Here is a 14,963-nt window from a genome sequence, read left to right on the forward strand (position 1 = left end):
ACAATGGATTATCCTATACCCTGACTTCAAGCTGTGGAATCACGACAATGGATTGTCCTATACCCTGACTACAGTCTGTGGAATCGTTACAATGGATTATCCCACACCCTGCCTTCAATCTGTGGAATTTGTTACAATGGATTATCCTATACCCTGACTTTAATCTGTGGAATCACGACAATGGATTATCCTATACCCTGACTACAATCTGTAGAATCGTTATAATGGATTATCCTATACCCTGACTTAAATCTGTGAAATCGTTACAATGGATTATCCTATACCCTGACTTCAGTCTGTGGAATCGTTACAATGGATTATCCTACACCCTACCTTCAATCTGTGGAATCGTTGTAATGGATTATCTTACACCCTGACTTCAATTTGTGAAATTGTTACAATGGATTATCCTACACCCTTACTTCAATATGTGGAATCGCTACAATGGATTATCCTACACCTTGACTTCAATCTGTGGAATCGTTACAATGAATTATCCTATACCCTGACTTCAGTCTATGGAATCGCGACAATGGATTATCCTACACCCTGCCTTCAATCTGTGGAATGGTTACAATGCATTATCCTATACCCTGACTTCAATCTGTGGAATCGCAACAATGGATTATCCTACAGAGTGACTTCAATCTGTGGAATCGTTACAATGGATTATCCTATACCCTAACTTCAATCTGTGAAGCGTTACAATCGATTATCCTACACCCTGCCTTCAATCTGTGGAATCGCTACAATGGATTATCCTACACCCTGCCTTTTATCTGTGGAATCGTTATAATGAATTATCCTACACCCTGACTTCAATCTGTGGAGTCGTTATAATGGATTATCCTACACCCTGCCTTCAATCTGTGGAGTCGTTATAATGGATTATCCTACACCCTGCCTTCAATCTGTTGAATTGTCACAATGGATTATCCTATACCCTGACTTCAATCTGAGGAATCGCGGATATGGATTATCCTACACCCTGACTTCAATCTGTGGAATCGTTATAATGGATTATCCTATACCCTGACTTCAATCTGTGGAATCGTTACAATGGATTATCCTACACCCTGCCTTCAATCTGTGGAATCGTTACAATGGATTATCCTATACCCTGCCTTCAATCTGCGGAACCGCTGCAATGGATTATCCTACACCCTGCCTTCAATCTGTGGAATCGTTATAATGAATTATCCTACACCCTGACTTCAATCTGTGGAGTCGTTATAATGGATTATCCTACACCCTGCCTTCCATCTGTGGAAGTGTCACTATGGATTATCCTATACCCTGACTTCAATCTGAGGAATCGCGGCAATGGATTATCCTACAACCTGATTTCAATCTGTGGAATCGTTACAATGGATTATTCTACACCCTGCCTTCAATCTGTGGAATCGTTACAATGGATTATCCTACACCCTGACTTCAATCTATGAAATCGTTACAATGGATTATCCTATACCCTAACTTCAATCTGTGGAATTACGACAATGGATTATCCTATACCCTGACTTCAATTAATGGAATCACGACAATGGATTATCCTACAGCCTGACTTCAGTCTGTGGAATCGCGACAATGGATTATCTTACACCCTGCCTTCAATCTGTGGAACCGTTACAATGGATTATCCTACACCCTGACTTCAATCTGTGAAATTTTTACAATGGATTATCCTACACCCTGACTTCAATATGTGGAATTGCAACAATGGATTATCCTACACCCTTTATTCAATCTTTGGAATCGTTACAATGGATTATCCTACACCCTGCCTTCAATCTATGGAATGGTTACAATGGATTATCCTATACCCTGACTTCAATCTGTGGAATCATGACAATGGATTATCTTATACCCTGACTTCAATCTGTGGAATAGTTACAATGGATTATCCTATACCCTGTCTTCAATCTATGGAATCACGACAATGGATTATCCTACAGCCTGACTACAATCTGTGGAATCGTTGTTATGGATTATCCTACACCCTGACTTCAATCTGTGGAATTGTTTTAATGGATTATCCTACACCCTGACTTCAATCTGTGGAATCATTATAATGGATTATCCTACACCCTGACTTCAGTCTTTGGAATTGCGACAATTGATTATCCTACACCCTGACTTCAATATGTGGAATCGTTACAATGGATTATCCTACAGCCTGATTTCAATCTGTGGAATCGTTACAATGGATTTTCCTACATCCTGACTTCAATCTCTGGAATTGTTACAATGGATTATCCTACACCCTGCCTTCAATCTGTGGAATCGTTACATTGGATTATCCTACACCCTGACTTCAATCTGTGGAATCGTTACAATGGATTATCTTACACCCTGACTTCAATCTATGGAATCATTACAATGGATTATCCTATACCCTGACTTCAATCGGTGGAATCGTTACAATGGATTATCCTATACCCTGACTTCAATCTGTGGAATTGCGACTATGGATTATCCTACACCCTGACTTCAATCTATGGAATCATTACAATGGATTATCCTACACCCTGATTTCAATCTGTGAAATCGTTACAATGGATTATCCTATACCTTGCCTTCAATCAGTGGAATTGCGACAATGGATTACTCTGTAGCCTGACTTCAATCTGTGGAATCATTATAATGGATTTTCCTACACCCTGACTTCAATCTATGGAATCGTTTTAATGGATTATTCTACACCCTGACTTCAATCTGTGGAATCGTTATAATGGATTATCCTATACCCTACCTTCAATCTGTGAAATCGTTACAATGGATTATGCTATACCCTGCCTTCAATCTGTGGAATTGCGACAATGGATTATCCTACACCCTGCCTTCAATCTGTGGAATCGTTACAATGGATTATCCTACACCTTGACTTCAATCTATGGAATCATTACAATGGATTATCCTACACCCTGCCTTCAATCTGTGGAATCGTTACAATGGATTATCTTACACCCTGACTTCAATCTATGGAATCATTACAATGGATTATCCTATACCCTGACTTCAATCGGTGGAATCGTTACAATGGATTATCCTATACCCTGCCTTCAATCTGTGGAATTGCGACTATGGATTATCCTACACCCTGACTTCAATATATGGAATCATTACAATGGATTATCCTACACCCTGATTTCAATCTGTGAAATCGTTACAATGGATTATCCTATACCCTGCCTTCAATCTGTGCAATTGCGACAATGGATTACTCTGTAGCCTGACTTCAATCTGTGGAATCATTATAATGGATTATCCTACACCCTGACTTTAATCTATGGAATCGTTTTAATGGATTATTCTACACACTGACTTCAATCTGTGGAATCGTTATAATGGATTATCCTATACCCTGCCTTCAATCTGTGAAATCGTTACAATGGATTATGCTATACCCTGCCTTCAATCTGTGGAATTGCGACAATGGATTATCCTATTCCTTGACTTCAATCTGTGTAACCGCAACAATGGATTATCTTACACCCTGACTTCAATCTGCGGAATCGTTACAATGGATTATCCTCCACCCTGACTTCAATCTGTGAAATCATTGCAATGGATTATCCTATACCCTGCCTTCAATCTGTGGAATCACGACAATGGATTAGCCTTCAGCCTGACTTCAATCTGTTGGAAAAGTTATAATGGATTATCCTACACCCTGACTTCAATGTGTGGAATCGTTATAATGAATTATCCTACACCATGCCTTCAATCTGTGGAATTGTCACAATGGATTATCCTATAACCTGACTTCAATCTGTGGAATCGTGACAATGGATTATCCTACACCCTGACTTCAATCATTGGAATTGTTATAATGGATTATCCTACACCCTGCCTTCAATCTGTGGAATTGTCACAATGGATTATCCTATACCCTGACTTCAATCTGTGGAATCGTGACATTGGATTATCCTACACCCTGACTTCAATCAGTGGAATCGTTACAATGGATTATCCTATACCCTGACTTCAATCTGTGGAATCACGACAATGGATTGTCCTTTACCCTGACTACAATCTGTGGAATCGTTACAATGGATTATCCTACACCCTGCCTTCAATCTGTGGAATTTGTTACAATGGATTATCCTATACCCTGACTACAATCTGTGAAATCGTTACTATGGATTATCCTATAACCTGAATTCAATCTGTGGAATCGTTATAATGGATTATCCTACACCCTGACTTCAATCTGTGGAATCGTTACAATAGATTATCCTATACCCTGACTTCAATCTGTGGAATCACGACAATGGATTATCCTATACCCTGACTATAATCTGTGGAATCGTTATAATGGATTATCCTATACCCTGCCTTCAATCTGTGGAATTGTTTCAATAGATTATTCAATACCCTGACTTCAGTCTGTGGAATAGCGACAGTGGATTATCCTACACCCTGCCTTCAATCTGTGGAATCGTTACAATGGATTATCTTACACCCTGACTTCAATATGTGAAATCGTTACAATGGATTATCCTACACCCTTACTTCAATATGTGGAATCGCGACATTGGATTATCCTACACCCTGCCTTCAATCTGTGGAATCGTTACAATGGATTATCCTACACCATGCCTTCAATCTGAGGAATAGTTACAATGGATTATCCTATACCCTGACTTCAATCTGTGGAATCGCAACAATGGATTATCCTACAGGGTGACTTTAATCTGTGGAATCGTTACAATGGATTATCTTACACCCTGACCTCAATCTGTGAAGCGTTACAATGGATTATCGTATACCCTGCCTTCAGTCTGTGGAATCGCTACAATGGATTATCCCACACCCTGCCTTCAATCTGTGAAATCGTTATAATGGATTATCTTACACCCTGACTTCAATCTGTGGAGTCGTTATAATGAATTATCCTACACCCTGCCTTCAATATGTGGAATTGTCACAATGGATTATCCTATACCCTGACTTCAATCTGAGGAATCGTGACAATGGATTATCCTACACCCTGACTTCAATCTGTGGAATCGTTACAATGGATTATTTTACACCCTGCCTTCAATATGTGGAATCGTTACAATGGATTATCCTACACCCTGACTTCAATCTGTGAAATTGTTACAATGGATTATCCTATACCCTGACTTCAATCTATGGAATCACGACAATGGATTATCCTACAGCCTGAATTCAGTCTTTGGAATCGCGACAATGGATTATCCTACAGCCTGACTTCAGTCTGTGGAATCGCGACAATGGATTATCCTACACCCTGCCTTCAATCTGTGGAATCGTTACAATGGATTATCCTACACCCTGACTTCAATCTGTGAAATTGTTACAATGGATTATCCTACACCCTGACTTCAATATGTGGATTCGCAACAATGGATTATCCTACACCCTGACTTCAATCTGTGGAATCGTTACAATGGATTATCCTACAGCCTGCCTTCAATCTGTGGAATCGTTACAATGGATTATCTTGTACCCTGATTTCAATCTGTGGAATCATGACAATGGATTATCCTATACCCTGACTTCAATCTGTGGAATCAAGACAATGGATTATCCTATACCCTGACTTCAATCTATGGAATCACGACAATGGATTATCCTACAGCCTGACTACAATCGATGGAATCGTTGTTATGGATTATCTCACACCCTGACTTCAATCTGTGGAATTGTTTTAATGGATTATCCTACACCCTGACTTCAATCTGTGGAATCATTATAATGGATTATCCTACACCCTGACTTCTGTCTGTGGAATCCCGACAATCGATTATCCTACATCCTGACTTCAATCTGTGGAATCGTTACAATGGATTATCCTACAGCCTGACTTCAATCTGTGGAATCATTACAATGGTTTATCTTACATCCTGACTTCAATCTGTGGAATCGTTACAATGGATTATCCTACACCCTGCCTTCAATCTGTGGAATCGTTACAATGGATTATCCTACAGCCTGACTTCAATCTGTGGAATCGCTTCAATGGATTATCTTACACCCTGACTTCAATCTATGGAATCATTACAATGGATTATCCTATACCCTAACTTCAATCGGTAGAATCGTTACAATGGATTATCCTATACCCTGCCTTCAATCTGTGGGATTGCGACAATGGATTATCCTACAACCTGACTTCAATCTATGGAATCGTTACAATGGATTATCCTACACCCTGACTTCAATCTGTGAAATCGTTACAATGGATTATCCTATACCCTGCCTTCAATTTGTGGAATCGCGACAATGGTTTATTCTATAGCCTGACTTCAATCTGTGGAATCATTATAATGGATTATCCTACACCCTGCCTTCAATCTATGGAATGGTTACAATCGATTATCCTATACCTTGACTTCAATATGTGGAATCGCAACAATGGATTATCCTACACCCTGACTTCAATCTGCGGAATCGTTACAATGGATTATCCTACACCCTGCCTTCAATATGTGGAATCGTTACAATGTATTATCCTACACCCTGCCTTCAATCTGTGAAATCGTTAATATGGATTATCCTATAACCTGAATTCAATCTGTGGAATCGTTACAATGGATTATCCTACACCCTGACTTCAATCTGTGGAATTGTTACAATGGATTATCCTACACCCTGACTTCAATCTGTGGAATCGTTACAATGGATTATCCTATACCCTGACCTTAATATGTGGAATCGCAACAATGGATTATCTTACACCCTGTCTTAAATCTGTGGAATCGTTACAATGGATTATCCTACACCCTGCCTTCAATCTGCGGAATCGTTACAATGGATTATCCTACACCCTGACTTAAATCTGTGAAATTGTTACAATGGATTATCCTATACCCTAACTTCAATCTGTGGAATCACGACAATGGATTATCCTATACCCTGACTTTAATCTGAGGAATCACGACAATGGATTATCATACACCCTGACTACAATGTGTGGAATCGTAATGGATTATCCTACAGCTTGACTTCAATCTGTGGAATCGTTATAATGGATTATCCTACAGCCTGACTTCAATCTGTGGAATCGTTAAAATGGATTATCCTACACATGACTTCAATCTGTAGAATCACGACAAGGGATTATCCTACAGCCTGACTTCAATCTGTGGAATCGTTATAATGGATTATCCAACACCCTGACTTCAATCTGTGGAATCGTCATTATTCCGAAGAACCATCAACAACATTTATCCTCAATATAAAATCGCAGCATAAGTAGATAGTTATTTGACTACATTGCTATTACAGTATTTTATAGTGGCAGGGAGGACTTAAAATACTCAGTTATTGATTGTTTATTATTGTTCTCGATGCTCTTTGTGTCATTCTTGTTGTTATTAAAGGTTGGTTAAACCGTTTGACTAACTTATCCTCCTTTTTAATTCTTCTAAGCCTGTATTGTGGAGAACAACGGAGGAGGAGTGACAGTAACTTGACACAGACAGAGGAAGATTGATAGACAAAACAAGACTTGAGACTTACTGACCACAATTAAATTCTAGGCCTACAAGGTAGAGGTCTCTGAGGAGTGAAGTAGGAGATGATGAATGGAGGCGCAGTGAATTAAAACCTCAAGATAGAGACAACTGCTAAAATCTAATCAAGGCCTTATGTGTCAAAAGGCGTAGGGGGGATATGATGATGGAATTCCAGCAACATACATTGATAAAGACCATCTTTTAGATCCCATGCATTTCTGTAATGGATATTCTGTCTTGGCCATCATCACAGGTTTTCTTGCTCGGATTGGTACGGTGTGTACCAAGCATATGTATGTTGTTGTTATTATTATTATTATTATTATTATTATTATTATTATTATTATTATTATTATTATTTGCTAAACACAATCCTAGCCCAAGGGCTCCAACAGGGAAAACAGCCCAGTGAGGAAAGGAAATAAAGAAAAACTACAAGAAAAGTTTAAGAACAATATTAACATTAAAATAAATCTTTCATACCTAAACTATAAAAATTTGAAAATAACAAGAGGATAAATCTTAAAAATTAGATTTGTATTGATTAATGTATTAATTCTCTTAGCCCTTTATGCTGCCTCATTTAATACCTTCTTCCTTGCCATACTTTAGATTTATAAATTAAGTATTATTCCACTAGTTTGCTTAATTTTTTTATATTTTCCTTATTCCAGAGATTTGCCGGTACTCTACTCCTGTGAAGTTTTATCGCTATCATTATGTAATGATTGATAAGGAATATTTAGATATACATTGTGTTTATTTCATTCTTTATAGATTTGAGGGAAAAACAAAGTAAAAGAAATTATTTTCAAATGATATAAATATAACAATACCTTTCGATTTTTGGATTAGATTGAAAAGAACGAGCATAAGTAAAATCTTGAACGAAAACAATTTCGCTAAACCATTTTCCACATAAATGATCAGCCACCAGAGATGAATTCTCGTAGAAAACCTCATTCAATCTAAGACATCAAAATTGTGGAAATATTTTTGGTAATATATTTTATCCTTTTGACATCTGCACTGTTTAAAAATTGCCGTAAAAAACGGAAAAAAAAACCTGGAATAACTGTTGCCAGGCATTTGCCGTTTTGAAAACTGATATATTGTCGTATAGGAGTGATATTACGGATGCCAACCCGTAATATATATGGTAAAAAATTAGGGTAAAAATTACGGTCGCCTGTATTTTACTGAAATACAGATGAGAGCAGTATATTTTTACGGTGAATTTCCGATTAGAATTGCGGTTTTCTTTTAACAGTGTACCGTTGTCTTTTGATTACTCCACAAGATTTCCCAGCATTGAGAGTCAGAATATGTCTCATCGTAATATATATATATATATATATATAGAGAGAGAGAGAGAGAGAGAGAGAGAGAGAGAGAGAGAGAGAGAGAGAGAGAGAGAGAGAGAGAGAGAGAGAGAGAATGGTGGAGAGTTAATTCCAAGTTTCGTCGTACACTTTTCATCTCTTAGTTCTTGATTCTATTGAATTAGGCCTTAATTGGTAAAAAGAGATTGTCACTGATTTCACACTTGATTTTCTTCCTCTTATTTTTTCTCTAAATCAAATTCATTTATCTTCAAAAGCATAGATATCATGTCGAAGGAGAAGAGATAATAAGAGAAAACTAAAATTGTTTTGTTATCTGAAGAAAGAATATTTTTTTATGAATTCTATTTCAGTTAGATTTTATCGTCGGAAAGAACAAAGGATTCATGAATCAATTAGCTGGGAATTATGAACAATAATGTATTAATGTATATCTGAGGCACTTGACTGGAAAGGCGTAAATACTTGATAATAAAGTTATGAATATGTATTCAGTTATGCTCAACTGGTATTCTTATATACCAAGCTTCTGTTAACTTATGAAATGAAAATTAAACCTGGAAACTTTTCAATATAATAGAAGTAGATTTCCGATTGATTAGATGTTGTAGGAAATACTGATTGGTGTTAATTCTGTGTAAAATTCTGTGCCAAAGCCTCTGTACCATGATCTTCCACTGTCTTGGGTTAGAGTTCTCTTGCTTGGGGATACACTCGGGTACACTATTCTATCTTATTTCTCTTCGTCTTGTTTTGTTAAAGTTTTTATAGTTTATATAGGAAATGTTCATTTTCATATTGTTACTGTTCTTGAAATATTTTATTTTTCCTTGTTTCCATTCCTTACTGGGCTATTTTCCCTGTTACAGCCCTGGGCTTATAGCATTCTGCTTTTCCGACTAGAGTTGTAGCATAATAATAATAATAATAATAATAATAATATAATAATAATATAATAATAATAATAAACATGCCTGAAATTACAGTGAGAAAAATGCATTGGATAAGGATAATAAAAAATACGTTAATGCAAGAGAATATGTATCATGATACCACACTGCAAACAATATTTTGGATCCTATAAACCTGAATTTAAAATCTATTATTATTATTATTATTATTATTATTATTATTATTATTATTATTATTATTATTATTATTATTATTGATCGGAGAAGAGAAACTCATAAATGTTGAGATTTCGCCCTTATAATTATTTCATATGGAAACATTTGATACATGGCTAAAGTTTCTAGAATTAAACTTCAAAATACAAAAACTTCCAGGTTTCCCTTGGCATCGCTATCAATCTGTAATCTCTCTCTCTCTCTCTCTCTCTCTCTCTCTCTCTCTCTCTCTCTCTCTCTCTCTCTCTCTCTCTCTCTCTCAACTATAGAATTCCAATGCTGCCATTCTCTTAAGCTAGTGCTTAAACTGACAATATAAAATTGTTTTGCTAAAACCAGCAATATGTAAATAGCTCGTTTTTTCTTATTCCATATATTGATGCACACGGAAGGACACTTTATTAATGTTTGGACAAGTTGCCTTCAATTCTCCAGATTCTGTTTGTACTGCAGTTTGGTTTCGCGCGATTGTCTAGTTTGCTTAGATACGTCGTGTACAGCACATGTTTCATGCACGCTCGTACAATGTAACGGTATTGCTTTTTTATCGTTCCCTCTTCCCTGCACTAATAATAGACCAACCTGTGTAAGCTTGCTAGCTCATGTTTTGGTTCGTTTCAATTTTTGTGACTCTCCTTCTCGCAAGGGATTGTATATAAGCTCGCTGTCTGTTTAATAAAGTTTAGTTACATTTGCCTCGCCTCTCTATTAGAACCTAAAAGCTACGTTGGCACAGTAGGGTCAGTTATCACATGTTTAGGTGTAAGATTGGCAAAACATGATCCGACGTCTTTTTAACTTTACTTCGCCTTCAGGAGAGCCTACTCCTGACCGTTTCTGTCGCTGACACTATGGACACGTTACTAGTGGTAGAAAATTGGCGCTATCAATAAACTCCCGACAACTTATGAATCGAATCCGCCGCAACTTCTTAAAAGGAAATAAGTTTTCCATATTTGTACTGTCGACTGAAGAACCTAGACGACTTTTACCTTGCTATTAAACTTTATTTAAATCAGTTCTTATTTATGTTGATATTCAAAATTAGTTTTTATAGTTTCTATCATTTCCAAAAGTCTTTTATGAAACTAATGTATGTACGTAAATATATTGAAGATTAAAAAAAGATATGGGTTCTGTAGAGTTGAGACATATGAATCGAAAAAGGATAAAGAATATTCTAAGATCAAGTTTAAACAAAAAATAAGATAAAAGAAGACTGAATCAAATGTTTCAGAGAAAATAGAATGAATAAATCAAACGTTGGAGAGGAAATTAGAAAGGATAAAACAGTGCAAAGTGATTATCCAAGCAAAACCAGACATCCCCTTGGCCCCGTACAAGCAAATTTCATTACTACATCAGAGCCAGCGTGAGTTTTGTTTCCATCTTTTGACACCATTCTTCTTTATGTATGGCAAAGGTGGGTTTAGTCGCCAGATATTTAATCTAAATTTGATAACTGGTGGGGCAATTGGGGAAATCAGTGGAAGGGAATTAGATGTACTTTAAGTGTTAGGCTGTAGGTAAAGTTGATTGCAGAAGGGTTGGTGTTACTGATGATACACTGCTGATAGTGAACAGAAAAGAGAATAGAAGTTCTAGAAACTAGATAGAGTATTGGCAAGGGGGGGGGGGAATAAGATTAAATTTCAGAAAGCAAGAGTAAGTTTATAAAAGTGGTAGTCGAGAAGTAGAAGAAAAAAATATATTCCAGAATAGAAGGAAAAAGAAAGATGTTTTCAAAAAGAAAGAAGGAAAGGTGTTTGCAAAAAGTTGGGAATGCATACAAGGACTGTTGAATCAGCCCCTCCTCTATGAAATAAATGTGTCTTAAAATGTTTGGATGAACTTTGTAGTATACAAGACTTAAGAAGAGATAAAACGTGAGAAATGTGACGGTACACACAAATTACTGAAAGTGCAAGGGTGGGTCTGAGTTATGTGATTTATGTGGAAAAAAGGAAAGTCGAAAGTATTGTAAAAAGAGACTGATTCAGAACTATTTGGAGAAAAGAGGAGAGGAAGATCCATAGGATTTTATTGATAAAACAAGTTCTATTGTGTGTGTGTGTGTATATATATATATATATATATATATATATATATATGTATATATATATATATATATATATATACATATATATATATATATATATATATATATATATATTATATATCTATATTTATAGATTAAATCCACCAGCCCAACCACTTTGGAAGGTACAAGCGTTGAAATGGGACAGTGGCTCGCTTAGTATTTGCTAGGTTCGTGGATCTTTCATGCATTGTGCTTATTAGTCCCTCGGTTATGAATAAGCAACTGCGTCTTCTGAAGAATATGAAAAGGGCAATATGGCCAAACACACACACACACATTTGCTAGATGAACGCTTTGTTCTGATGAGACCGAAATCCTGCATCGTTTAATGCCAACGGCAAATTCCGGTTTGCCCTCTTGACATCCTTCTATGATATTGAACTAACCTTAACATCAACTTTCACACCATTCTAATATAAAACTCCCACCTCCCTTTTTTCTTATATAATTTATTGTTAAGTAAATATATTGTTAACGAATTAAGTCTTAAATAGGTTACTAATATACATTAAATATTTTAAACATAATCATGAATATGATAAACATGACTGTTACCCAAAACTAATTTTGTTTTCATCGTAAATGGCCACCTACTTTCTATTTGAATTTATTTTTCAATTGAACATAACTTCAAAATATATTCCGGAATCACCGTATTTAGGTTAATGGGAATCTGGCTTTGTGAAAATCCATTTGGAGTTCGATTTGTGTGCCGACATTTTCAAAAGCTGTTTGACATGCCATTTTCAATACAGCATTAAACATAACCTCCATGTACGAGGCAACAATATTGACTGCAACGATAAAAAGTGTCCATCATTTCAAATGAGGTTGATCCATCTCCTAAATGAGTCCCGGGAGCTGCTGTGAAAATGGGGGATAACATTGGGTCCACTTGCTTTGTTAGAACATGTAACGTTTTGCAAGCCATGTAGTTTGAAATTTTCTTTCTAAAAGCATCAATATTATCTGTAATAAATATATCTTAATATTTTATCGTTTACCTAGCAAATAGATGAATATATTTGTTAGATTTTAATGATTATCTAAAGTGAAGAAAAGTAATACTGGAATACTATTTCCAGAAATAAAATGACAAAATTTAAATATGTATGTATGCATCCTTTTGTAGACACTTGGAAAATCTTTTACTTGTTTTTGCAGTGTATCTCAAGTTCAACCTCTCAGTTCTGTATGACTTCCAAACGACAATTTCACATTCCATTCATGGTTCATTATCTTAACCCCCGTCTTCACATTTGAATAAAATTCGTGGGCCTGATTTCTATCAATACTATTATATCGATAGAGAAATTGAAATCATGGAAAAATAAAAATAACACACCTATCTAAATGTTCTAACCCAATTTACACTTTAATGATAAATGTTTTTGTTGCTGTCTGGCGAAAAAAATATTTTATACTATATACTCTAAACTTTACGCCCTATTTTATATCATAAGCTTGTTTTAGGTCCATATGTGCTACTTACTGTCTCCTTTATTTTCAAAATTCTTAGATAACATTTTTATTAACATTGAAGTTACAGATCCTTCCTCTTTCCTAAACCTTGTGTGTACAGTATATATATATATATATATATATATATATATATATATATATATATATAGATATATATATATATATATATACACACATATATATATATACAGTATGTATATAATATATATGTGTGTATGTATATTTATGTATAGAATATATATATATATATATATATATATATATATATATATATATATATATATATATATACATATATATATATGTATATGTATACTGGTATACATACAACAACAACCAATGCAGCCGTTTCTAGTATACTGCAGGACAAAGACCTCAGTCATGTCCATTTGGGGATTCATGTCTGATGTTGGCCAGTTTTCAACAACAGACTGCCCATTTGGTCATGGTTTTGTGTAGAGATCGGGTAAAAAGGAGCAAAGAGTGGAGAGAGTTGTAGTTCTTCAGTCTTCAGAAGACATGAAATGCAACAAAATTGTACATAATTCCATCTTTCCGTTCAGTGTTTTGTTGTTGAATATAGACACCTCGTATACTTTAGCATTAAATGGGGCTCTCTGAAAAAATACACTAACACATATATAAGTATAAGTGTTTGTATGTATGTATGTATGTATGTATGCGTGCGTACGTGTATATGTAACTCAAGGGAAACATTATTTAAACAAGGAGGGGGAAACGGGGTGTGGTTCCAACCTGTTTTAATTTATCTTGTGGCACTTTTACACATACATGCATATAGTACATACATACATGCATACATAGACGAGAGAAAACTAAAGTAGAGGACATTCTAATAACAGGTTAGAAGAATGAGTCCTTAGAGATTGCAAAACAAGCAAGGGAAGGATGAAATTGACGAACTAAGAGCATTTGCCCGTGTAAACTGGCATAGAAAGACCATCAAGAGACGCTAATGGAAGGAAATGTCTGAGGCTTATGTTCTGCAGTGGACTAGTGCTGGATGTATTTATATATACTCCATGTATATATATATATATATATATATATATATATATATATATATATATATATATATATATATGTGTGTGTGTGTGTGTGTGTGTGTGTGTGTGTGTGTTCTCAAACTTAAACGAATGGCGACATTAATTTCCAATGTATCGATCTGCAAGCAAGTTTTTGTAGGTTAATTTCTAGTCTTGGCCCCTTTTCATTGGCTCAAAGAGATGCTAGCACTCATTTACAACAGATTGACCCTTTTGACAGTAGGCTGAGAACAAATTAAGGTCCTACCAATCGTAAGCCGTGTTCTTCATCAATCTACCATTAAAGGTTCATGAATAAGGTAACCAATCAAAAACCAAATTATATGTAACCTTTCAAAGAAAGTTTGGAATAAGAT

The sequence above is a fragment of the Palaemon carinicauda genome, chromosome 21 (genome assembly GCF_036898095.1).
Source record: "Palaemon carinicauda isolate YSFRI2023 chromosome 21, ASM3689809v2, whole genome shotgun sequence".
Classification (NCBI taxonomy): domain Eukaryota; kingdom Metazoa; phylum Arthropoda; class Malacostraca; order Decapoda; family Palaemonidae; genus Palaemon; species Palaemon carinicauda.